The following is a 24927-nucleotide window of genomic DNA, read 5'->3' on the forward strand; positions in this document are numbered from 1 at the left end:
AGTCCCAAACTTAACTGCTCACCATTGTGATTTATTTTTATTTCCTCTGCTTAAAAAATAGTACATTGATTATTGATTGGTTTTTAGAACCTTAATGGCTCTCTGTGTTCTTTGAAATAGTGTCTTCATCAGAAAAGGAAATTGAATCTAACTTTCAGTCAAGCTTTTTACTGCATTTTGTGTATGAACTTTTCCACCAAGAGTTCTCAAGTCTTGGATATGGTACAGAAACTTCCCTTTTGGTTTGTAAATCTGTGATATTTATTAAGTACCAGTAGAAGTTTGCAATTAAGGAGCTTATAAGATGCAACTGTGGGGGTAGAGTGAATTTCCTTCTGCCAGTGCTGGTGCCTCTCATGGGCAGCAGTGCAATGTGAACAGTTCTATTGCCAGTGATCAATTGACCTATTGAGAGGGGAGAGGGGTCTGATGAGTTCTTCTGTTCTCGTGAGCAATTATGGATCACAAACTCTTTTGCTGAAAATAGGAGTGTGAAAAAGGCCACTAAAATCTTGTTGGTCTTGCATGATCTATGTTTAGCAAAAGAAAAATGTTTTGGAAAGTTGATGTTGCTACTAATTTATTCTCTTCCTTATTTTTACATTATTGTTGAAAAATAATTTCATTTAATTTTACAGTACTTATACTATTGCTCACCTCTAATAAGTGATTATCTTATTAAAAAAAACTGCAATTGAAATATTAGATACAATCATTACCATTTCCTACTCTTTTATAAAATGGGAAAGAAATTATTTTCAGTACATAATCTTTTCAGTAAGAGGTCGTAACTGCCAAAAATTGTGAATTTAAAAAACCCTTTTCTATAATGACAGATGGGCAATATAAAAATAAGAATAGTAGCATCATTTAAAAACTGCAGAATTCATAATAGTTCACCCATAGGCTGATTCAGTTGAAATATCTGAAAGTTCGGTGCAGTGTACTTTGAACTTTAGAAATCTGTGGAAATCAAACAATTAAATGTGGGATAGGGTTTGTAATAAAGACACGCTTGGCTTGGTTGTCTACAGCAGCATTTCCATAGCTTCTGTGCTGAAAAGGAATAAATTATTTTATCAGTAGTTGTTTTTCAGATAATTTATCTTTTTCAGATAATTTTCAACCTCTCAGTTGACTTCTAAGAAATGTTGAAATCCCCTCTTCCCCAGGGGAAAAGAAGCACAGCGCAGAAAGACCCAAAAAGCTGTTCATTACTGAAGCTAAATTACAGGCAACAGGAAAACCCACCATAATTCACTTACATATGCAAAAAGTTTTGTTTTCACCACCTAAAATAATATTTTTAGTTTCCAGTTCTGCTATGCTCTGCAAAACCCACCAATTTTGTTCTCGTCCATTTTATTGAAATGCTTTACATCAAGACTTTTGTTTATAGAAATCTGATTTTAGAGTAGTTTGAAAGCGCATACTTGGATGTGTGAGTTTGCTGTCCATTTTTTTCATTTGGTTTAGAACATTTGGTCTATGCTAAAAATGTAAAATTAGTTTAATTTTAAGTATACCAAGAACTGAATTTGTTCTAACCAGGTCATTCTTGGTAAGGGAATGAAAGCTAAGCACAGGGATAAATAACTAACAGGCCTGTACAGTTTATTATTTAAAACTAAAACCACAGACAAAAAAAATCTTCATATTTATTTAGATTTACAACATTTTTAGCATTGAATAATTGGGGTTTTTAAAATGCAGTTTTTCAAATTAATTTCTACAAGTATTTCCAATTCCTAGTAAGTTTTGATTTTCAAGCTCAAATTAATGTTCTTCCAAACCTTCAGCTTACAGAGAAAATTTTTAAAAATTAGGCTGGTTAGGAAGTGGTAGATATCATCTCTAGTGTGTACTTCTGCCAAGGAGAAGTCTCATTCCTGAGAGATTTTACAGCTTCTCAGAAGGCAAATATAAAAATGAAAGGCCTATAGAGGCCAAGTAAGAAAGTTACTTGATAACATGAAACAAATACATCCATTTAATTGTTGTTATTACTAAATTATTATTTGCTCTCTGACCCAAAAGACCTGAAGTAAAATAAAATTCAACCTTTCTTTGATTTCCTGAACGGCTTGGAAACATTCTTTGACTGTGTAACAAAGCGTGACACTTTGCCACGTTTTGTTTTTGCAAGGAAGTTAACAAAATACTATATATTTTTCAGTAAAATGTGTGAGAGCTGACAGAATTTGCCACCATGAAAACTATTTTTGGCAACTTCTGCTTATAGCCCTCGAAGTAAGAACTAATAACATACTTTATTTACAGAAGTTCTTCAATCAAGCTGATTAAAAACAGATTTCTTACTACATACTTACCCTGTGCATTATTGACTGAAGGAAGATACAATTCTACATCTTTATAGCAGTGATTTTAATTTTTTTGTTTGTCTTCTCAGGAGCAAGGAAGTAAATTCACAAGTTACAGAACAGTTAAAAATCAGCTACTTCAGTAGCAGACATGTTTAACTTTGCAGACGATTGTTATGTCATTTTTCAAGCTAGGTATGAAGAATAATTTGTAATCACTCGTTAGTGCTCCTAATAGTAAATTTCACTGATGTATGTAAGGGTGGAAGGAAATAATAATTTGTATTTCCTCTTCTAAATACCCTTTTATCATGCATGGACACTCAAAGTCATCTTGTCCCTTAGCTGTGTAAGCAGAGTTGGATGAAGAGAATAAAAAATGAACTTAAAGATTATCTTGTTCCACCCCTGCCATGGGCAGGGAAACCTTCCACTATCCCAGATTGCTCGAAGCCTCATCCAACCTGGCCTTGGACACTTCCAGGGATGGGACAGCCACAGCTTCTCTGGGCACCCTGAGCTGAGGCCTCACCACCCTCACAGCCAAGAATTTTTCCTTCATATCTAAACCTGTTGTCTTTCAGTTTGATGTCACTCCATCCCTTTTCCAGAGTCCCTTCCCAGCTCTCTTGTACCCCCTTTAGGTACTGGAAGGTGCTCTGAGGTCACCATGGAGCCTTCCCTTCTCCATGCTGAACAACCAAACTCTCTCAGCCTATCCTAATAGGAAAGAGGTTCCCTTTAGTCATCTCCATGGCCTCCTCTGGCCTTGCTTTAGAGCATCATGGAGTTTTAAGAATATGTAGAGATTGAGAAGTGACACCATGAAGTGGTCATTTATCTTCATTAAATCTATGCTGAAGCAGAGTAAGCAAAACTTGTGCCTTTACCCCCCTTGAGAGCTTCCCTTTTCAAATTTGATGGTGAGGGCTGGGGAAGGAGCCGCTCCATTTTTTGCATTGCTGTTGTTGTAGGAAAGGCCAGGAAGGATGTAGTAATTTTATTATTTAAAAACACTATCCAAATTTTGAGGATATCCACCTGACATGGGTGAATTTAAAGCCCTTTGTCACCCTTGTGAAGAGTTCTCCCAGGTGCCTGCCAGCCTGCGGCTTAGGATGTGGGATATGAGGCAGGGGAAGCAGGCAGGGTATGCAAAATGGGCAGGCACTGGGGCTGCCTGTTGTCACCCTGTGGTCCTTGCATACGTTTTGGGTGGGTGACCTCTGTGGCTTGTCTTCCAGTGACGTGGCAACTCAATATTGTCAGTGCTGTTGGTGGCCAAAGGTAAATTTTCTAGGCCAGGTTACAGGAGAAGATGTAAAGTCTTGGGTTTGAGGCATTTCTAAAGGTCTTTCATCAGGTTTAGTCTTAGGAGTAGGAACCTCTTGGTTTTTTGTGCTTTTTCTTTTCTTTCATATTTAAGGTAGTTCTCTCTCAAGAGTCTCTTATTAACAATTAATCAGTAGTAACTGTATTACAAAAGGCATATGCTTCTATGCTTATGTAACATCTTCAAAAGGCTTTTCCTAAAATTTTAGTGACTTTTCCAGATTATAAGATAATAGGGCAAAACTTGTAGTAGATACCTAGTCATTTGCCATTTCAGCAGTTTGATATTTGAAGGCAGTTTTATTTTGATTATTCCTCAGTAATTACTCTTTACTAAAGTGCTTTAGAGTGGAAGAATTTAAATGTAGTAAGGAAAAAACTTTTTTGTCCTAGTCAGGGTGTAAGCCTCTTAATGATCATTAAAAGGTTTTGAGCATTTGTAGTGGCATTTTCATGTTTGGTTTGTTTTTTTTTTTTTTTCACCATATGTCATGTAATTGGATTTGTGGAGAAGGTGCTTGTGAAAACAATTAAATTTCTGAACTTTTCTGAACGTTGTTTCAGGTGAAAAGGGAGAAGGTTGAAAGGAAAAGAAAAAAAAAAGATAATGAGTTTTACTTTGCCTGAAAGCTGATTTTGAAAAGTTTAATCATTGCGGGCAGTGTGAGCCCTGCTGGCTGGTTGATTTTCTTCTGAGAGTGGTGTCTGAGTCCCAGCAGTGCATGGGGGTATTTTGGTGACAGGATTGCAGCCTGTAGCTCTGGCTGGCACACAGAGGTCTTTCCAGTGGCATTTCCACTTCCTTTCCCAAACTACAAATTTTCTCCTGCTTTTCCTGAGAGGACAGCACAGACTCTGTTGTCTCACCCCCAGTGATACCATTGCCCAAAAATCATGTTACAGCTCATTTATTTTAGCAATGAGCATTCTGCAAATGAACATGTGTGACACCACATGAGTTCCTCTTTGCAAAGGTTGTATTTTAAAGCAAAACAAAAATTTTGAATAATCTTAGGAGTCTTCAGAAACTGAAAGGGGCAGGGGAAGCTTCTTGTGCTGAGTAAAGACCAACCACCCACAAATGGTCTTCAGGGCATCTGAACTTACTGTGTTCTTCACTGAGGGCTTTAAAAAAAGTATCTCAAGAACTGTTAACAAACCCTCTGAATCATATTTGCTGTGAAGCTTTATAACAGTGCCCGCTCCTCCCTGGAACTCCAGCAGAGCTCAGGCCTGTGGGTTGTCAGTGTGTTTCCTCTGGTGAAGTGATTATAGGCATTTACACTCTGTATTGAATATCTGTTCTTTATGGCTTTGGTCAGCAAGTTGGGATGGTTCTTTTACAACCAGTGCCAGGCAAGGGAACAAGGTGCTCATATGTTATAAACTCAAAATGATACAGTATTTTGTGCCAAGGTTTACTTTGTTAGGGCTTGTTGGTTTCTCATATCAAGCTTTTCAACTCATGGCACATGAAAGCCTCCCAGATATTCTAAACACCCTGGATTTCTGTAGAGATGCTAATGAGACAGGTAGTTAAGAGATAAAAGGCCTTTGGAGTGTACCAGCTGGATGAAAACCAAGTCAAGAGAGGAGCTGAAACAGTCCCCTTTGTATCCTCAACTAACCTGATTTGATTTTGCCTGTTGTAAAGGTCTGTGTGATATTTGGAGCTCATGCCTGCCTCGTTCCTGATAAGCATGAGAAGCCACAACAGTAATTGCAAAACTTCAATAACTGAGGCAGTTTTTTCTCCTCCCCGTATTCATTTTAGTAAAGTATATTTCTGGCAATGTTTAACGATGATTTCTGTGATTTTGCATTTTTGAATCTAGATTAATGCTGGTATTCCAGTTTTTCCAAGTTGTGTACAAACATCTAACACTCAAGTATGACTACAGCAAGTTAATACATATTTTAATATCACTGGATTTATACATGCATGGATTGAAGTTGCAGTGGAGGTCATATTCTTGATGTATTTTCAAACTAAATCTGTTTTTTGAGTTGTAGAAACTCATCCCACTTAGATTGCAAGCACTGAGAGAAGGATCTCTAGTATCTGAAGTGACTGACTTAAAGGGGTACCCTCAAAGTTAAGAATAGCTGACACAATTTAGGAAAGAGAACTTAAATTATATGACAGCTGAAAGAAGGAGAAATTGGAAGAAATAGGAAGTAGAGAAAAAATTTTAAAACTATCGCTATATCAGCTAAAAAACAGTATAATACGCTTCATTGTTTGTAAAAACATAATCTCTAGTGATTTTTTTAAAAAAAAACCCTTATGTGTGAGAGCTTTAATTGGGGATTCAAAACATTCTGTTATTGAACTGACATGTCAGGGTTCCCCATATTCAACATGATAATCCATGCCAATCTTCCCTTTGGGTTTTCTGTCTTGCCTGTGTGGCTGTTCCATCAATTGGAATATAAGAATGCAATAGAAATACAGGGATGTGTTTATATATTAATTGTGCTTGCACATTAATCAATCTCACCAGCAGTTCTCTAGCAGTTCTCTTGTGGTTTTTTAGCTGGTGAAAAGCCATCTGAAGTCATATAACCATATTTCCTACATGGTGTTTTCCCAAGCAAAGTGCCCCTGCTTGTTTTACTATACAAAGAAATTCAGAATTAAAATCATATGTAAGGACAGTAAAGACTAAATGCTGTTAGTTTTTGTTGAGTGTAGTAGCTTAAAGTATAAGTAACAGACTAATTACATGAGATTTATTTTGAATCAAAAGTAATGGCAGGGGCAGTAGCAGATCTTGATCGTTTGATGGGTGGACTCGTGTGAACTGTCTGTGTTTTAATCTAAATACTCCTGTCTGGCTTTTGGGAGTAGAGGGGTATTGTGAAAACAGTGGCTGGAATGATTCCAAATCATACATAATTTCTTTTTATTCTCTCACTGTGTGTTTTATGAAATAGAATGTCAGAAGGTGCTTGGCCACCATTAACATGGAGAGTTCAGGTCTGTAATCTCACAGAAAAAGGGTTTGAAAACAATGTCCAATTCTCATACTGTAGAGGTCTAAAATCCTTTTGGAGTTTGTGCAGCTTAAAGATCTGGTCATTTAACTCTGGTGTGGACCCTATCCATATTGGTTGAGTTGCTGTCAGGATTCCAGTGGCTGCACTGACTGAACGTCTTGATGAGTCACACGGTCTCCCACAAGTAGGATAAATGTTGATTGGAAACTGAAGCAAGGTAAATTAATATTAAAACCAAAGCATATTTTTAACAGTGAGATAGTCAATGGAACAGTTTAACAGAGAAGCAGTGGTGGCCTCTTCATCTGCTTAACCTTTGTTGGTCAAATATGTCTAAGTCTTTATGAAGTAGAGTTCAAAAATTGCTACATGTGATTATGGGTTGATGTACTTCATGTGAAACTTCTGCCTTTACCAGCTGGAGGTTAGGTTGTTAGCTAGAAATGTTCCTGATTTTTGCTGGTCTTTCTGTCTTATCCGTGTTACCATAAAAAGAGGAAGGATGATGAGTATGAAGGCCTCAAAGTCATGGTGCAGGGTTTTTATTTGGTCTCAGATGAACAGTTTCAATATTATCAGTAATCTGGGCAAGGAGATCAAGTGCACAGCCAGCAAGTTTTCAGACAGCTGAAGTTGTATGGGACTGTTGATCTTCGGGAGGGCAGGAAGAGTCTGCAGAGGGATCTAGACCAGCTGGATCGACAGGCTGAGGCCAATTATATGAGGTTAAACAAGGCCAAATTTCACGTCCTACACTTGGGTCACAGCAACCTCCCACAGTGCTGCAGAGTGGGGGAAGAGTGGGTGGACAGTGTCCAGTGGAAAAGGAGCTGGGGGTGCTGGGGACAGCAGCTGAACATGACCCAGGTGTGCCCAGGTGGCCAAGAAAGCCAAAGGCACCTGGCCTGTATCAGCCATGGTGTGGGAACAGGACGAGGACAGTGACTGTCCCCTGTGCTGGGCACTGGTAAAGCCACACCTGGAATCCAGGATTCAGTTCTGGGCCCCTCATGACAAGACAGACATTGAGGGCATGTCCAGAGAAGGCATTGGAGCTGGAGAAGTGTCTGGAGCACAGGTCTGGTAAGAGCACCTGAGGGAGCTGGGAAAGGGGCTCAGCCTGGAGAAAAGGAGGCTTAAAGAGCTTCTTTCTCTCTGCATCTCCCTGTGAAAGGAGGTTGGAGTCATGTGGGAGTTATCTTTTCTCCTATGTGAGTGATAGAACAAGAAGAAATGACCTCAACTTGTGTTGGGGGAGGTTTAGATTGGATCTTAGGGAAAAATTTCTTCACAGAAGCGGTTGTCAAGCATTTCAACAGGCTGCCCAGGGCAGTGATTGAATCACTATCCCGGGGGGGTTTAAAAGATATGTGGATGTGGCACTTGGAGACATGGTTTAGTGGTGGGCTTGGCAGTGCTGGGTTAATGGTTGGACTCAATCTTTCCAACCTAAATGATTTCATGTTTCTAAATGGTGTCAGCAAGAGGAGAACAGCAACCTTGCTATTACCATACAAATTTATGACATCAAACCATGGAAAGACTTCAGGATTAAGAAAAACAGTTCCTTGATAAGGAGGCTCCATTCAGGTGTAGGTGTTCACATAACTCTATTAGGCAGTTTCAGTGTAAGCCTCCACTGTAAAGATAAACTGTGGCATTTTACAGTCTTCTGTCTTTGGCAAGCCCATAAAAGAATCACGGTTTTGTCAGTGCAGAGTGTGGGAGGTTGTCTGTTTCTGATAATGTTAAAGCCTGCAATTTTTGGCAGATATCTGTGTGTTTTTATAAGCACCCCATTTCCTTACAAATCCTTTTGAGCTTCCCTTGCTTATCAGCAGCTCAATCAGACTCCTAGAAAACAAACCCTAAGTCTCCCATTCCATCCCCACCCAAACAGGAGCAGAAAACCTTCTGCTGTCATTTGATGAAGTGTCTGCAATACCAGTAGCCCAAATCTCCATGCTGCTTTGTGATAACATGAGCTCTGCAATGCTGCATAATGCACTTTTCCTTCACCCTCCTTGCTTGAGCTTCTGTTTCTTTGGCTGGGCTTAGAGAAAAAGAGAAAGGATGCTTTTCTAGGATTTGGCTAGAAAACTTGCTGATAGAAATCTAGGAGCTGGAGAACTTGAGGAACTATGTCTTTTTATTTTTCCTTTTATCCTTAAGATATGATGTTCATTTACTCTTGTGCCTTCTGGTTCCAATTCATTTGAATGCTTGCATCCAATGGAAGTTTAAGCAGATAGTTTTCTACAGAAGAGGAGAACCTACTTGTGTAATGTGGAGATCTTTCTGCTTCCATAAAAAAGATTTTGGGGGCTGTGGTTTACATACACAAGCCATTCACACTCATGCAGGAAGTTTTCTTGACTTTTGCTAACGACAGTAAAGCCAATGAAATTAGAGAATAAATGATTCGTTGTAAATATTTAGTGAACCGTGACTAAGCACCTTTTAATAGAAAGTGTCAGTGTTTTTTAGTTCCAGAGGCTAGACTGTTTATGAATAGTTATATTTTATAAGGTACTTTGTCATGGCTTGTGAGATATTTACAGCAAATCTTTTTTTAGTAATTTTTTTTTTCATTAAGAAAACTCATGAGAATTTACTGAACATACAAAGCAGGCTCATGGTTGCACAGTATGTCCCTGAAAACAGCTTTCCATGCAGTTTGCATTTCCTTCTATCTTAATGGGCTGAGGTTTCAAGACTGGTGTTATTCCACACCTACCTTTTTAGATAATGCCTTTATGGGAAAAGAGAGGGGAAAAAGGACAAAGAATTCTTCATGTAGTTCTAAAATCATATTTATACTCCTTACTTTCCTTTAACTGTCTGGACAGATGCCAGAAAAAGTTCCTGCCAGTCAGGATATACATATACAAGTCAGAGGGGTTATTTTGAAAAGAATGAAAAAGCACCCCATCTTATTATTTTTGTTGCTTAATTCTTAAGCATTATGGTCTGCTCCCTGTCAAAGTGATGGAAGAACACCAACCACTAGATGATGATTAAGCTTCTGGGGAAGAGAAGGGAGGAAAAGCCTCATACATGGAAGTGATTTTCCATTCAGTTTCATGAAATTTTGTGTTTTATTCTGTCAGCCATTGATGAGCAAATTTAGTCTCTGTAAATCCTTCTTAAGCTGAGGTTTAGGAAGGCGCTCAGTTGCAAAGTCTTGGAAAGAGATTCAGAGAGACTGCTCAGAAATCTTACAGACATCTAAAGCCAATAAGGGATTTGGTGTTTTCCAGGAATCAGGCAAACGCTCTTGAGAATTGTAAAAAATTCCCATCTTACTTGGAGGAGGTGAGAGATGCAAGGAGCCTGAACTCTGCTGCATTTCAAAGGCAGGCAAGGACACCTTTGAATGCATAAAATCCTTGTCTCCAGGGACTGTTTTCCTAAATAAGAGTCATTCATTCATGATCATTGTTGTTAGCAGAATTCAGAAGCTGAATAACTTTAATTTGTAACTTCTCAACATTGGAATTCTTTTTTTCCTTAAAGGTAATGTAAACTATGCTTGCATGGTTAGGGACTGACTGCTCTCAGCTGGACCTTCATGGGCAAATTGAATTCAGTGTAGTTTCCTGGATAATTAAATAAGAATGAAAATTTTAAAAGTATACAAAGAGACTTTTCTTTGTTCATCAAATGTTCACCATTTAATATAGTATTATTTAAATTGTCTCCAACTGGTTTGATGAGTCTCTTCTGATTAGTCAAAGGCAAGATGAAAGTAAGTAAATATGAATTAAGGCAGTGGAGGCTAACAGGGTAATTTATTTAAATACTAGAAATTTCTCAATTTTTTTTCAAAAATGAACATTAAAATAGCACAATTCTGCTAGGTCATGGCCAAATCTATTTTGGAAGACATTTTTCTGCTTTTTAGATTGGTGAATTAACTGCAGAAATTTGTACTTTACCTCCAGGTGCTGAGACTAAAGAAATGTATGAATTGCAAAACTCTTGGTCAGAAATGCCACATATTTTTAAAACCCATTTATACCTTGTCTCTTTTGTAAGACTAAAAAGTACAACTTGTTGGTTTCTTCTTTTCTCCTCAGTGATATTAATTAATGTGTCAGCAGAATTTTCTGAAAAAAGAACTATTAATTTGTTCACTTCATTGAATGGAGAAATGGAGGTGTTGAGACCTCTTGGGTGGGTTTCCCCCACCTCCTAAGAAGGACTTTGTTCTTCTCCTCCTGTGCCCAGCTGAAGGACCACCTCTTCTCCCCTTGGCAGCCGAATAACACTTCTGCTGCCATCCCTGGTAACCACACTAATTGCTTACATGGAAAAGGAATATTAGGAAAATATTAAGTTAGGCTAAAAATACATCAAATATGATATAGCAGCTGGAAACAGGGAAAGCCAGCACCTTCCACTGGCCAGATCTCCACGGACCACCAGCAGAGTGCTCGTGGGGCTGCTGCAGCCATGGACCACATAACGTGTGCTGGAACATTCATATCAAATATCACCTCCTGCTTCTTACCTTGACCTCAGAAGACTTCCCCAGCAAGGGATAAACAATAAACTTACATAGTGTGCCCGAGAGACTGGGGCTCTAAATAAACTCTGTTTGATGCCACATTTCCGAGGAAGCAGAGCTTCCCCAGACCACACAGATCCCAACCACGAGCACCCTCGCTGGGCTCCTGAGCCATGCCAAGCTGCAGCTCTGAGAAGCAACGACTGTGCCTTGATATAGAAGCACAGTCAGGGTGTTTTAAAGAGGAAAAATACCAGGGAATAGCTCAGTGTTCTGTGGCTGCCTCCTTTGTGGCACCTGGGATACCCTGGAATGCAGCTCGTGCTCTTTCCTCTCTGAAAGTGAAAGGAGGGAAATAAGGGGTGCTCAGTAACTGCAGGATGGAGACATTAATTAATCTCCTGTAACAGATTGTTCTGATACCAAAGATTGCATTTGCTGTTGCCTCTGTAGTGTCTGATTCAGTGAAACCACAGGTTCTCTTGGAGAATTTTTCCCCTAAATCCAGTCTCTGCTTCCTTGGCTCCTAAGGAAGAAGAGGAAGGGGGAGATGGGATGCTGAACGTCATTCCTTTGAGGATGTCAACTCCTCACTTTTGTCCATAGAGATTAATTCTTGTTTTAGAGGTTTGGTTCTTTCTAAAATCTGCTTGATACTGAGCATCTGTGGGTTTTCTTTAGGATGTTGTATTTAATATTTTCAAAGATTTTGTCTTCTGCAGTCATACAAACGTGCAATAAGTAATTAAAAGTGTTACTTGGAATGACTTTTGGACTGTGGTATGGGTTTTTTTTTGAACTTTTTTTAGCCTGGTTTGTCTGTTTTTATAAATAAGGGATTTAGGATTTTACCTGTTATCATTTCACATTGTGTTTTGCAGATATAGATAAGAAAGCAAAATATAATATCTGTGGTAATGATTTACTTTAACTCATTTACTGGGCATAATGCTGGGTGAACTGTATATTAAAAAATGAAGAAAAAAATCCAAACAAAAAGCCCCAGCTTTTTAAATGCCTATATTTGATTGCTGATTTTGCCTCTATTTCAGCAGCCTGGAATTTTTAAATTAATAATTTGTCTATTACTATTAATTCAATCCACCTGTAATGTTAGAGTAAATTCTCTCCAGATTTTCAGTTATTTAAATCTAAATGCTTGTCAATAAACACCAAGTCATGCTTGTTTCATGTGAATATGCATACCTCATGTTTGTCTTTCTAGTTGAAGAAGCTCAGAAAATACTCTTTTTCAAAAGGCAAATTTAAAGGGATGCCATCTTCTGCTTTACATTGACCCCTTTTAAACTACTATCAATAAAGTGAATTAATTAACTGTGGATTTCTTCCCTGGGACATTCCTTTGAGGCCTACTTGTTCCCCTGTCTTGTCTTTTATTCTTGACTCATGTCAAACTGGGACTATAACTTCACATCCTTCTTTTTAGTGTTACTGTATTTTTAATAAATTGTATTATTATTAAATATGCTATTAAATTAAATCTTTAAGGTGTATTATTATTAAGCTGTTAATATTTGGTACTTTCAGGTTGGCTTCTTTACTTTGTAAAAAAATGCTTTTCATATATTTGAGCATGAAATTTTTTTGTGAAGATTGTGAAAAGCGCTCACTTCAGTCCTAATTTGCTTATCCAAAATATATTTCTAAAGCCCATATATTGTCATCTTCCCCTTCCTACTTTTCACTGAGCCACTTTTCATTGAAAAAAAGAAAAACTATTTATTTTGAGAAGCTCAAGAAAGTTGTTTTGTATTTCCTTTTGTTCATCCTGCACTCAAAGTGATTATTTAATAATTTTAGTGCAAAATAGGGCAGTCAGTGCAGACTATTGTGTCTGTGTTTGTCCCTTTCTTGAACCCATGGGGGGAACCTGGGGTGAAAGCAGAGAGGACAAACATCTGCTCTGTCCTTTGGACATAGGGGAAAAAAGTTTGATCTATACCTTGTGTGTACAGGAGTATCCTTTGTCAGTATTCCCATTTGGGTTTGTATTTTGGGGTTTTTTTTTGGTTTTCTTTTTTTTTTTTTTTTGTTTGGGGCTTTTTGTGGGTGGTGGGTTTTCTTTTTTTTTTTTTTTTTTTTTAATATCGCATGCATTTATTTTAAAAATATATTGTGCCAATAACAAAATGAGAACAATAACTTGTGTTTTTAGTGAGACATTAGTTGTCTATGTGATGATTTAGTGTCTTCTCAGTCTAGCTGCTAGACAGTTCATTTTGGACAAAATAAAAAACTAAAGTGTAATTAGTAGACACGGATGTGATCATCTCCCAAAGTCCTTTGTTTTTGTAGCAAGTAAATCGAGACTAGGGTGACTGTAAAACATCAATATTTTATAAATCTCTTCTTTTCTCGTTCCAAAAATTTTGCCAAAATGTGCTTAAATTAAGTCTTCGGAGGAAAAAGCCTGTAAGAGTTCTTTACTATAAATACATTTTTGTGATTTTAAGAAGAATGGGGTATTTATAATGGATTGAACCAGAGCTTCTCTGCTCTGTGTTATCTTTATAATGTTTGCCATAAAGTGCTTCCAGGCGACATCTTGACTTCTGTAATTTTTTTCTTCCTTTTCGTTGGTGCCTGGAACAGATTATTGTGGGTTATAACATTTTAAAACATCTAAGTAATCCATTTGAAAGCAGGAAAAAGAGCACACCATTGATATGAAATTGCCTTGACTTTCCAGAAAAGATTTTATCAGAGAACTTCCAGTTTCTTACTCTAGGGAGAAGGTTGCATAGTTTGATTTCTGAAATAAAATATGTTTTTAAAGCATTGTCCTATCCAGTAAAATTGATTTATCTTATGATAGAATTTTACTCTCAGAAAAGTAAGATTATTCGTTTGTTCAGTACTTCCTGAAGTTAAACCTAAATTCCTGAAGTTAGACCTAAATAAAACACAAATATTTGAAAGAATCATTCTATATTTTAATTATTGTGTCTCTTTTCTTAGTGGATGTGTTTTCCCTGTGCCTAGTGGAGAAATTGTTTTGGAGTCACAGGTTCACTTGTTACACAGAGTAGCCCCTGTAACAGCTCACAGTGGGTTTGATTTTTGATAACTGAGGGATTGTGGTGTTTCATAGCTGTAGAAGGCTCTGCCCCAAACTTGTAATCTGTAATTTAGAGCACAGATTTCCAAGCTAGCATCTCTGAATACTGTTGATTCAGAAGTTGTATTAAGTATTTTAAAGTGGCTTTGTTATTTACATAATAGATTTTTAAAATGTAAGTGTAGAATACTGTGATTATTAATACCATAGTTTGCCTTTACAGTGTTCATGAAAAATGCTGATATTTTTAAGCCTTTTCTGGTCTCAAAAATTTACATATTTTTTGTGATAGGTTATGTTTTTTGATACCTTTTTCTATTTCTCCTCACTCTTACAGTGAGTACTGCAACAGTTCTCTCACACAAGTACTGCAAAGTTGAATAATGAAAGTACAGGCTCCCTACATACATGGATGGACTTTTCATGGCATTTTGTTTTACTATTAAAATTAAATTTAATTTGCTAATTTACTATTAAAATAACTCTAATTTGCAAAGCCTGATTTGTCAGTAGAGCACTTGTTACCCCCCTGGCAATGGGAGGCCCAGGGGGAAAACTTGCTTTTTCTGACACCGACCACAGTGGACAAGTTGCTTCCCTTCTCCAGGCACTGACTTCAGGAAGGGTAGTAATATATGAAGACTGATGTTATAAAACATGTTACCATCTGATAAGGAAATGTGTTGTTTGAGAATAGGATATAATTATCATCATTCAACACCCACACATCTCATTCATAAAATCATGACATGAATTTTTAAAACAATGAAAAATGGCCTTGATGTTTTGGAGAATATAAAAAAGAAGAATATTATTTTTCTAAAAATTAGCATAAAGTATTCATCCTCATTTATGTTTTGTATCTTGTGGATTAGTTTAAATTGTCTTGTGGCTTTAATCTAGATTTAAAATAGCAAGGGGTTTCCACATTTGGTTAACACTTATAATATATATATATATATATATATATACAGTGAAATTGTGTTTTGACTTCCTGCTCTCCTCATCACTTATTTGCCCTGTCCTCTTGAGAGGAGGCTGAGAATTCATCTCCCTTTGCTTTGTTAAATTCCAGTTGTGTTTGGGTATTTTGTTGAGATGAACTTTTTCCTAGAGCAGAAGTGACTGATCATAGTCCAGTTTGCATGGTTGAGAAAGACAATTGTCTCATGTGTTTCCTGAAAATCTGAAAACCTTTGTGAGTGAGGAAATGGAACATACTATGTTATACAACTGGAATAAATTATATCTTTTTCCTTCGCCAGTCATAAGGATTTGTAAAATTAATTTAAGACACTTAACTGTTAGTTTGATATATTTTGATGAGTAAACAATGGCACTGAAAAGGGCTCTTGCCACAGTTTTGTGTTGGGACAAATCTGCAGGTTTCCAGCAGTTAGAAAGTATTTAATATAATATAACAGAAAAAAACACCAAAGGGTGAAGTCTATTGTTTTTCATTAATAACGGGACTTCTAAAAACACGTACATTATGTGATTGTCCAAATTCCGCATTTACCTATTTTACAAAATCACACTGCTCCTCAGCCAGTGGATATTTTTCATCCCGCAGTTTACAAAGAGTAAACAAGTGAGTTCAGTGTGAAGACCATATGTAGAAAGATTATTCTTTTAGCAAAACTTAGAAAATTAGGCCTGGATGGAATTTATCCATCTTCACTCTGAAACATATTTACCTATAAATAGTCTGTTGAAAGTAGACCTCTATAGCATCTTGCATCAAAATTGCATTTTGCATATTGACCACAGGGAAGCAAAGAGTACTTAAAAAACCTTTTACTCAAATGTATCTCTTAAGTTGTGTTTTTATATACACAAAGTCATTTTGCATGTCTTAACAGTAGTCATAAAAGTTTAAGCACAGATAATCTTTCTGCACTTTCTGATTGAAATCAGACTTTAATTTACATATTTGCTCATCCAAAGACATACTATATGGGATTCTGCTTTGATTTTATGTATGATATTGCTTGTGAAGAGAAGTCATGGCAACTGGGGGAAGTTCATTCTTGAGGTGTGGAAGGAAGAAAATTCCATTTCTGTGCCCAAAATGAACAAGAAGGAGGATGTGGGAAATGACAGACCAGTCATTCTCACACTGACCCCTGGGTAGGTCATCCTAGAAATCATTCCTGAGCCTGTTAAGGATTCAAATGTGATTTAGAGTTGTCAGATTTATGAAGGGGAAATCATCTGTGACCAACCCAACAGCCTTCTATGATGAAATAACAGAGCAGTGTATGAGGGGTGAGCAGGGAATGCTGTTTGCCTTTACTTTAGCAAGGCTTTTGTCCCTCTCTCCTGTAACATCCTCTTGTGCAAGCTGATGAAAAAGATGCAGGGATGGACAGAGGGCTGTGTTCAGAGGGTTGTTACTGGCAGTGTGAAGTCCCTCTGGAGGGCTGTTGCTTCTGATGATCCCAGGGGTTGATCCTGGACTCTGTGTAATATCTGTGTAATATCTCTGTGTAAGCACTGTGTAATATCTTCATTATTGACCTGGGTTATGGGACATGAGTGCAACCACAGCAGTTTGATGGGGATGCAAAACTAGGAGTGGCTGATGGACCCTGTCATGATGCTGTCATTGTCACCAGGCTGGAGAAGTGTGCCAACAGGAGCCTCATGAATGTTATAAAGGGGAAGATTTCATTTCTCTCCCCAAGCACCTGAACAGGCTGGAGGCAGCAGTGAAGGTGGGCAGGTGGCAGCAGTGTGCTCTTGGACAGCACCCTGGGCTGCTTGAGGCAGGTTAGGGATGTGATCCTTCCCTTCTGCACTGGACAGACCCATCTGGATCTCTGGGACCATTGCTGGACTTCCCAGTACAAGAGAGACGTGGAAAGAGTCCAGTGAGGGGCCAGTCAGATGCTTAAGGGACTGGAGCATCTCATACAAGAGAAGCTTGAGAAAGGTGGGTCAGTTCTTCCTGGAGAAGAGAAGGATCAAGGAAATCTTATCAATGTCTATAAATACCTGATGGGAGGGAGTAAAGCACACAAAGCCAGGCTTCCTTCAGTGGTGGCCAGTGACTGCACAGGAGCCACTGAGCACAGATTGAAATATGGGAGATTCCAGTTAAATATAAAACAGTTTTTTTACTATGGGGGTGGCCAAGCATGTGGGAACCTTGTGCAGAGAGGTTGTGGAGTATCCATCACTGGAGAAGGTCAAAACTTGAGTGGGTGCAGCCCTGAGGAAATTATTTGAGCAGGAGACTTGAACTGGGTGTCTCCACACATCCAACCTCAGCTGGTCTGTAATTCATGGAGTAGAAATGATGAAGTGGTATCTTCTTTTTTTCCCCTTTCCCCTCTCTTCTGGCCTGCAAGAGTGTGATTTTGCAGTCATGAAGATGAGTTTATTAAGGAAAAAATTGGATAGACATTTCTTACTGCCTACTTTATAGTGTATGTAAGGGAACATTAACAAAAGTTGCCCTTTCTAAAGGGAAAATGTAGGATGTTGTTTCTGCAAGTTATTTAAGCATTCAAAATCTTCAAAATCAGCCTAAGAATATAATTCAGGAGATTCATGCTTAAAACACTTTGTTGAGTCAAAACAGAATGACCTCCCATGGAGCTGGGAGACTTCAGCATCTCTGAAACTTATCCCTGAGGATTTTGTGTTATTCTTGATTTATAGTGGCGTCACTGAGGGCAGGGATTGTCTTTTTGTGAGAAGAATTGGACTTTTCATTTGGCAGGATGTTAGGCATTGTTAATCCTGCTGCCTGGCAGACCTCACCATTTAAAAACTCAGGGTGTCAACAAACTACTTCCATTTTCAGGTAAACAAAGTTGCTCTAACAAAGGTCTTGCCTTGTTTAGGTCTTAACTCAGGGGAACAATGATTCGTTTGGATGGTGCTTTCCATCCTCGTAATCAAGAGCTATCTGCAGGGAACCATTAAGAAAGCATTATAAAGTTTTCAGTAAGCTCAAAATAATTATTCATTATGTAGTCTTTTATTGATTTCAGAATTTTAATTACTGTAAGCATCAATGAATTTTTTTTCAGACTCCAAACATAGAGTTGCAATTGATGTACCATAATAGAATGAAGTTATATCTCTTTAAAAATTATTTTTATTTACATAGTCAAGATTTCCTTTGTGTACTTGTTTAGCATCACAGGACCCCTCCCCTGTTCTTGGCTAAGCTTAGTTTTTGTGTCTCCTGCAGTGAAGATTTTCTTCCTTCTGTGATGGTTTCAGAGGGTTTTAATTCTTTTTTTCAGATGTTTTCCTTCTAATTTGTTCTAAATGTTCCTGTTCTAAATTTTATCCCTTTACGTGTCACTATGTACTTTTTAATAATTAAACGGTATTATGTAATGTTTCTTTTCTTGTTGTTTATGCTTTTCCAATATTTGCAGACATCACCACAGCTTAAATTTAGAGTGAAAAAGCCCCATTTTGTATTTGACATTTCAGGTTCTTCCTGTACTTGCCTTTCTCATTGCCATACACATTTGAGGACAAGTGTTTTCCTTTAGCTGAGTTTCTTGTGGTAAAGATTCAATAATTTAATAATCAAACTTTTTAAATTAAAATTATAGCATTTAAATAAGGCAGTAGGATGTCTCCACTTGCTGCATAAATAGGTGGTAATTAGTTTTTGTAACTTCCTGTAGCATCTCTAGTCTTTGTAGAAGTAGGAAAGTGGGGAGTTACTGCTGTTCACATCATCAGGGTAGTGAGATATTTGACTCTATATATCATACTTGCACTAAATCCTGGTAAAGAGCCATGCTCAGCATGTTGTGTGAAACTTCTGCATAATTGATTTCATTAATCCAAGCAGATAAATATATTAGCTATGAACTATGATGGAATTATTGCCTTTTCTTTCTAAAAGGGCTTTGGTAGAAGTTACCTGATGAGCAGACAAACATATAAATAGTGATATAAACTACAGTGCCTTTTCAGGTAGTGCTGTAGACATTGCTGGTTAGTTAGCATAACTCCGTGCTTTATAATGTTCCCTTTTGTCTTTAGCTTAGACAAGATAATTTATTATTTTTAAATTAATGTCTCAGTAAGTTTACAGACAGTATTAGGAGGGAGTGAAGTCTAAAAAACAGCAACCTCACCTCTCTGATATAACGTATCTTAACATAAAATTGAAATTATTTTGAGACTTCATTATTTATCTCTTTTTCCCCTATTGAAACCATCCTTTTACTCAGGGAAGTTCCTTCCTCCTGGATTTTGTTCTTTCCTTTTCTACTCTCTGTACAGTGTGTCCTCCTGTGCGTGTCTGATCAATTGTCTGGTTTGGCACCAGTCATCTCTTTCCTTTCAGTCTTTACTTCTGCCTAATTTGTTCAGCAGCAGCCACAGTAAAAACAAAAAACAAAAAAAAAAAAAACAAAAAAAAAAAAAAAAAAAAAAAAGACAGGAGTTATCTTTAGATTTTGAGACTTTGAAAAAGGTACTATCCTTATGCTATTTTCTCTGGGTTGTCTGTTCAAGATACTGTATTACTGATTTTCCAAGGCTTCTTTTACCTGTTTTACAGTCATTTGCAGTTCTTATCCTTCAGGTGTTCAAATTGCTGGAAGTCTTCAGGACGTTTTTGTGCCCAGTACTGTGAAACTGATTTTCTTTATCATGAACTGGCTGTCAGATTTCAAATATTTCATATATTTCAGAGAACACTTCCTTATAATATGGAAACATCTGTGAGAATTAATATGTTGCATATTCCAGGTACATTTCTGCCAAACAACTGACAAAAGAGAAATTTGCTGTATATTCTTACGATACTGAGGAGATGTGAGCCCACATATTACCCAGTCCAAATGTATCTGGTAGCTGCTTTATCCTATGTGATTTTATGGGATCCTTGCCTGGTTTTAGGTTTGATAACAGTGAATCAGCTGGTTCTGTACATGATGAGCACTCACACCTTGGTCATTGCTAAATCCAGTAGTCTCAAGCTCAGTCCTCACCTGCAGAGACACGCAAAGCAAGTGGGTCTCACGAGCAAACCCCACAGCCACCCCAGCAGCTGCTGTGGACCTCCTGGTCCCTCCAGTAACCAACACAAACCTTCTGGTCTCTCCAACATGCAGCCCAGATTTATGTCCAGGTTGTTATGTGGATCCCAAACCCCTCATCCAGGTCATGGCCTGCACTCCCACATACACAGTGTGCACCCTCTCAGGTCACTGTGGCATGGCAGGCACAGGGATCCCTGTGATCCACAGTCCCAGTCTGGTTGTAGGCAGGAGCAGGTAAGTACCTCTGTGTTGAGGACAGAAGTATTTGCTTGCCCTATGGCAGTTTGGATCATGGAATCATGGATTTATTCAGCTTGGAAAACACCCTCTAGCATCATTGAGTCCAAAAAATTAACCCAGCTCTCCCAGGTCAGTCACTAAACCATGTCCCTCAGAACCACTTCTATAAATCGTTTATATCTCTCCAGGACTGGTAATTCCACCCCTGCCCTGAGAAGCCTGTTCCAGTGCCTTACTAACCTTTCTGTGAAGAAAATTATTCTAATAGCCTTATCTAAACCTCCCCTGACACAGGTTGAGGCTGTTTTCTCTCATCCTGTTCCTTGTTACCTGGGAGAACAGACTGACTCTCTCTTGGCTAAACCCTCCTGTCAGGGAGTTGTAGAGGGTGAGAAGGTCCCCCCTGAGCCTCTTTTTCTCCAGGCTGACCCCCTTTCCAGCTCCCTCAGCTGCTCCCCCTCAGACCTGTGCTCCAGAGCCTTCCCCAGCTCCTTTGTCCTTCTCTGGACGTGTTCCTGTCCCTCAGTGTCTTTCTTGTTGTGAGAGGCCCAGAACTGGACACAGCCCTCAAGGTGTGACCTCAGCAGTGTCCAGCACAGGGACAATCACTGCTCTGGTCCTGCTGCCCCCACTGCTGCTGACAGAGGCCAGGTGCCATTGGCCTGCTTGCCCACCTGGGCACGTGCTCATCCTTTATGTAGGAACAGAAAAGGAGAGTTGTTGGGGATTTCTAGAAGAGGTAAAAAAAAAGCAGCACATATATCCCACCGGACTACCTGGCTGCTTTATACTTTCCCTAGGCTGGATTCATCACATTTATTTGAGGTGGTAAATTCTGAATGCGTTGGGGCAGCCTTGTTACGGTGTGAACTCAGTAGAAACCCCAGTGAGGGAAACTGTTTATTCTAGCTCAGTGCACTCCCAGCCACCCTGGTTATAGTTCCTTTCTGGCCAGGACAGCTTTTCGGGGCTGTGGAGGACGGGAGGTTGCAGCAGCTCTCTGTCTCCAGTCTGCTCTCCTGGTGGTCTGGCCACCTGGAGAGCTCTGCATCAGGGGCTTTGAACCAAGCCTGTGCCTTGCCTGCCCCAATACCTTTCTCAGGCACTTAAACCCCTGAAAATATAGCAAAAAGTGCTTTATCTATTTCTGTAGCTGCCCATTTTGAAGTTCTTATAAATGTCAGTCCCTGTACCACGCGCAGCAGTGGGACCTTAGCATGTGCCAAGTATGAGCGTGTGTTTACACATAGTACCATGATACTTCATGTAGGCACTTAGTGGCTTGGACATTTACCCTTTTGAAGAGCCTGGAAACATCATTACAGGAACTTAAATAAATTAGAAATAGAAGCTAAAAGTAAACAATAAAAGCGCTGCAGCAGTCTTTTCTTTCTCCATGCTACTATTTTAATCCTCCTGTGAAAATCTGGGTAAGTTGATCCCCCCTTGTAAAAATGTTTCCTTAAAACAGACAAACCTTTGAAATAGGATCTTCTAAGAAGGCTTTGTTATTGTAGGACATGTCTAATGGGTTGATACTTCTATTACCAGGACTGTCTTCCATAATACTTTGCTGCTTTGATGCTCTGCTAACATTGTATTTTGATATATTTCCTCTTCAGTATTTACCTGTGGAGAAACAGCTCTTTTTTTTATTTTCAACAGAATTTTTATGTGTTTCATAGGAAGACTTATTAATATGTCTAGTGAATGGAAGGTTCTTTAAAAGACTCTCATGAACCATAAAAGCAAAGCACATGTGAAATGAAATTCATAACTTATATTAAAGCATCAAGTTCAGCTTCACTTCCCAGAAGCAAGGGCACCAAATTTGGGGGTCTTTTTTTTTAAAGTGTTTTCTTTTCGTTCTTGAACTGCTTTGTATTCTGCCACTTGGTAAAATCTGAGCCATCTGACCTGTAGTTTAGCATTCATTCTGCTGTGGAGAGGTACAATGCAAAAGTGAAGGGAAAAAAATGAAAGAGTTAAAGTAATAAGCTACTTGTGCATTTCTAAATATTACCTCTGGTAGCAGAAAGACATAAAAAAGGCTGTGTTTGGTGTCTTAAAGAATGTTGTCCTAAAAGCATGTTAGAATCAAGAACCATATCAAATGCTATACAAATACAATTAACGAATAAAGAAGCTTTACTTTTATTTTAGTGTCTGAAAATCCTGGATCCATTGCAAAGGAAAAGGAAGCGGCTGTGGGTGGGTGTGGTGGTTTTTGCTTTTTGCTGAAACCACCATGCCAGTATCTAGTTTTCTGTGTGTGGGAAAGAAGCTGGCAGAAGTTACGTGGGAAAACAGTGAAGGCAAACTGAGATAGAAATAGCTTTGGAAGGTAGAAAGGATGGAAGTGACGGAGGAAGAAAGTAGGTGCATCTGGAACTTGATTTTCTATTAAATCAAGAAGTGCAGTTGACATTAACCTTTCTTCATGTCTCAGCATCAACTCTGTCTATCACAGAACCACAGGATGGTTTGGGTTGGAAGGGGCCATAAAGATAATCTTGTTCCAAGCCCTTGCCATGACCAGGGAAACCTTCTACTATCCCAGGTTGCTCCAAGCTCTGTCCAACTTGGCCTCGGACGCTTCCAGGGCTGGGGCAGCCACAGCTTCTTTGGGCAACCTGTGCCAGGGCCTGCCCACCCTCACAGGGAAGAATTTCCTCTTGGTACCTTTCTAAATCTATCCTCTTTCAGTTTGAACCCATTGCCCCTTACCCTGAGTGGTCCATCAAAATGGACCAAAAAAGATTTAATGTTTGTCTCCTTTTGGATCAATGTGCAGCCTCATGATTGCAACCCCTCTGCCCCTCCTTCTGTTTGGGGAACTGTGAATTACTTGTGAGAGAGATTTCTGAATGCAGATGAGGAGGGCAGCTCAATGTAGAGGCAGCATTCTGCCTCAGAAATAAATTTTGGTTCTTGCACTTTGTTGTCTTTGGAAAAGAAACCCAAAACCTTTTAATTTGTATATTTGGGGTGCTGAGTAAAACTGTGAATGTGAGAAATGTATATCTAAGCTTATACTGTTGGACACAAGGTGTTTACTACTGTCTTGCATAGTTGATTTGTTCTGTATTTGAAGCCTTAAACAGAAAGCCTTTAAAAAATAGACCAGCAGTTAAGAATGAACAGTATATTATATTTGTAAGAACTCTTCTGTTTGATCTTATATGCCCTGTGTGATTAAAACCAACTATTAATTGTCATTTTCATTTACTTACAAACCTTATGTTAAAAAAATGGAAAAAAAATTAGCTTTATCCTGTATGAGCACTCTTTTGGAATCTCTGATGGTTTAAATACTGTTTAATCTTCCAATCTACTATGATAATAAATATTTCTCTCTATATGTATTTCCTATATCATATCCATGTATTTGCAGTTTATAAGATATTTAACAGTCTCTGGGTACATTGCTGTACTGTCCTTATAGTCCTAGGAAGTGCCTGACATTCTAATCCAGGTGCATATGCAGCCAAGCAATAATGGAGAAAAAATATTTGAGTTGTGCTCATTTTAGAAATGTAAAGCGTGTTATAAAACATAACTGTGTCTCTGAGATGCTGATAGACCCAACAGGAGAGACAAATTATAAGGGACAAATACAGAGTGTGATTTCCTTATGTTATGACCAGTGCCGTACAGTGGATTATGCTCAGATTTTGCCTGAGTAGCTCTTGTTGGGCTCTTACACGTATCAGGCTGAGATTTATTTATTTATTTATTAGAATTTGGAATGCTGCTTGCCAAACACTGGAAATAATTTCATTCTTAGATAAAGGAAAAGAACCCTATTATAGAGCTCTTTCGTTGTTTATAGATAAAATAGTGTTTTACTACATTGCAAGGTAGACTAATACTTTTGTGACAAAATAATTTATTTATTCAGTCACCTATAAAGATTTGAGTCTTGCTTGTAAATAAAATGTCACTCTTTTTATAAGAATATATAGTGTTATTGTTGGCCTGTGCTATTTAATTTACAATGAATATATTTTACTGTGCAAGTTTTTGTATTCTAAAAACTCAACTTTAAGAGGAGAGAAAGTGTTTTATTCTCAGGAATGTTCTGAGGAAATACTAAACAGCATAGGAATTGTCTTTCTCTAGAATGATGTAAGACTGGTGTTTCTTAGAGAAGAAATAGCAGAAAAATAAGTATGAGAAAAGTAGGAAGAGGAAAAACTGCCTTCCAAAGTCCATTGTCACAATTCCTCATTTTATTCTCCTTGCTGGCCTCACCTTGGCTGTTGTTTGTGATGTTACATGAACACTATAATCTCTTTATGACCTCCTGCCATTTCATGTTGCAGTGTAGACTTTTAGGAGTCTGACATATATTATTATGTGAGACTAAACAAAAATGTTTACTCTTCATTTGTTTCTTCCACGTCTTAGCACCAGCAT

At 38.2% G+C, this 24927-nt stretch overlaps 1 protein-coding gene across 2 annotated transcripts in view; it reads left to right on the top strand.

The window, feature by feature from the left end:
• Positions 1 to 24927, top strand: part of SUPT3H (SPT3 homolog, SAGA and STAGA complex component) — a 254555-nt gene that overhangs the window by 100542 nt on the left and 129086 nt on the right. The window lies entirely within an intron of this gene.

Source organism: Ammospiza nelsoni, chromosome 3 (genome assembly GCF_027579445.1).
Source record: "Ammospiza nelsoni isolate bAmmNel1 chromosome 3, bAmmNel1.pri, whole genome shotgun sequence".
Classification (NCBI taxonomy): domain Eukaryota; kingdom Metazoa; phylum Chordata; class Aves; order Passeriformes; family Passerellidae; genus Ammospiza; species Ammospiza nelsoni.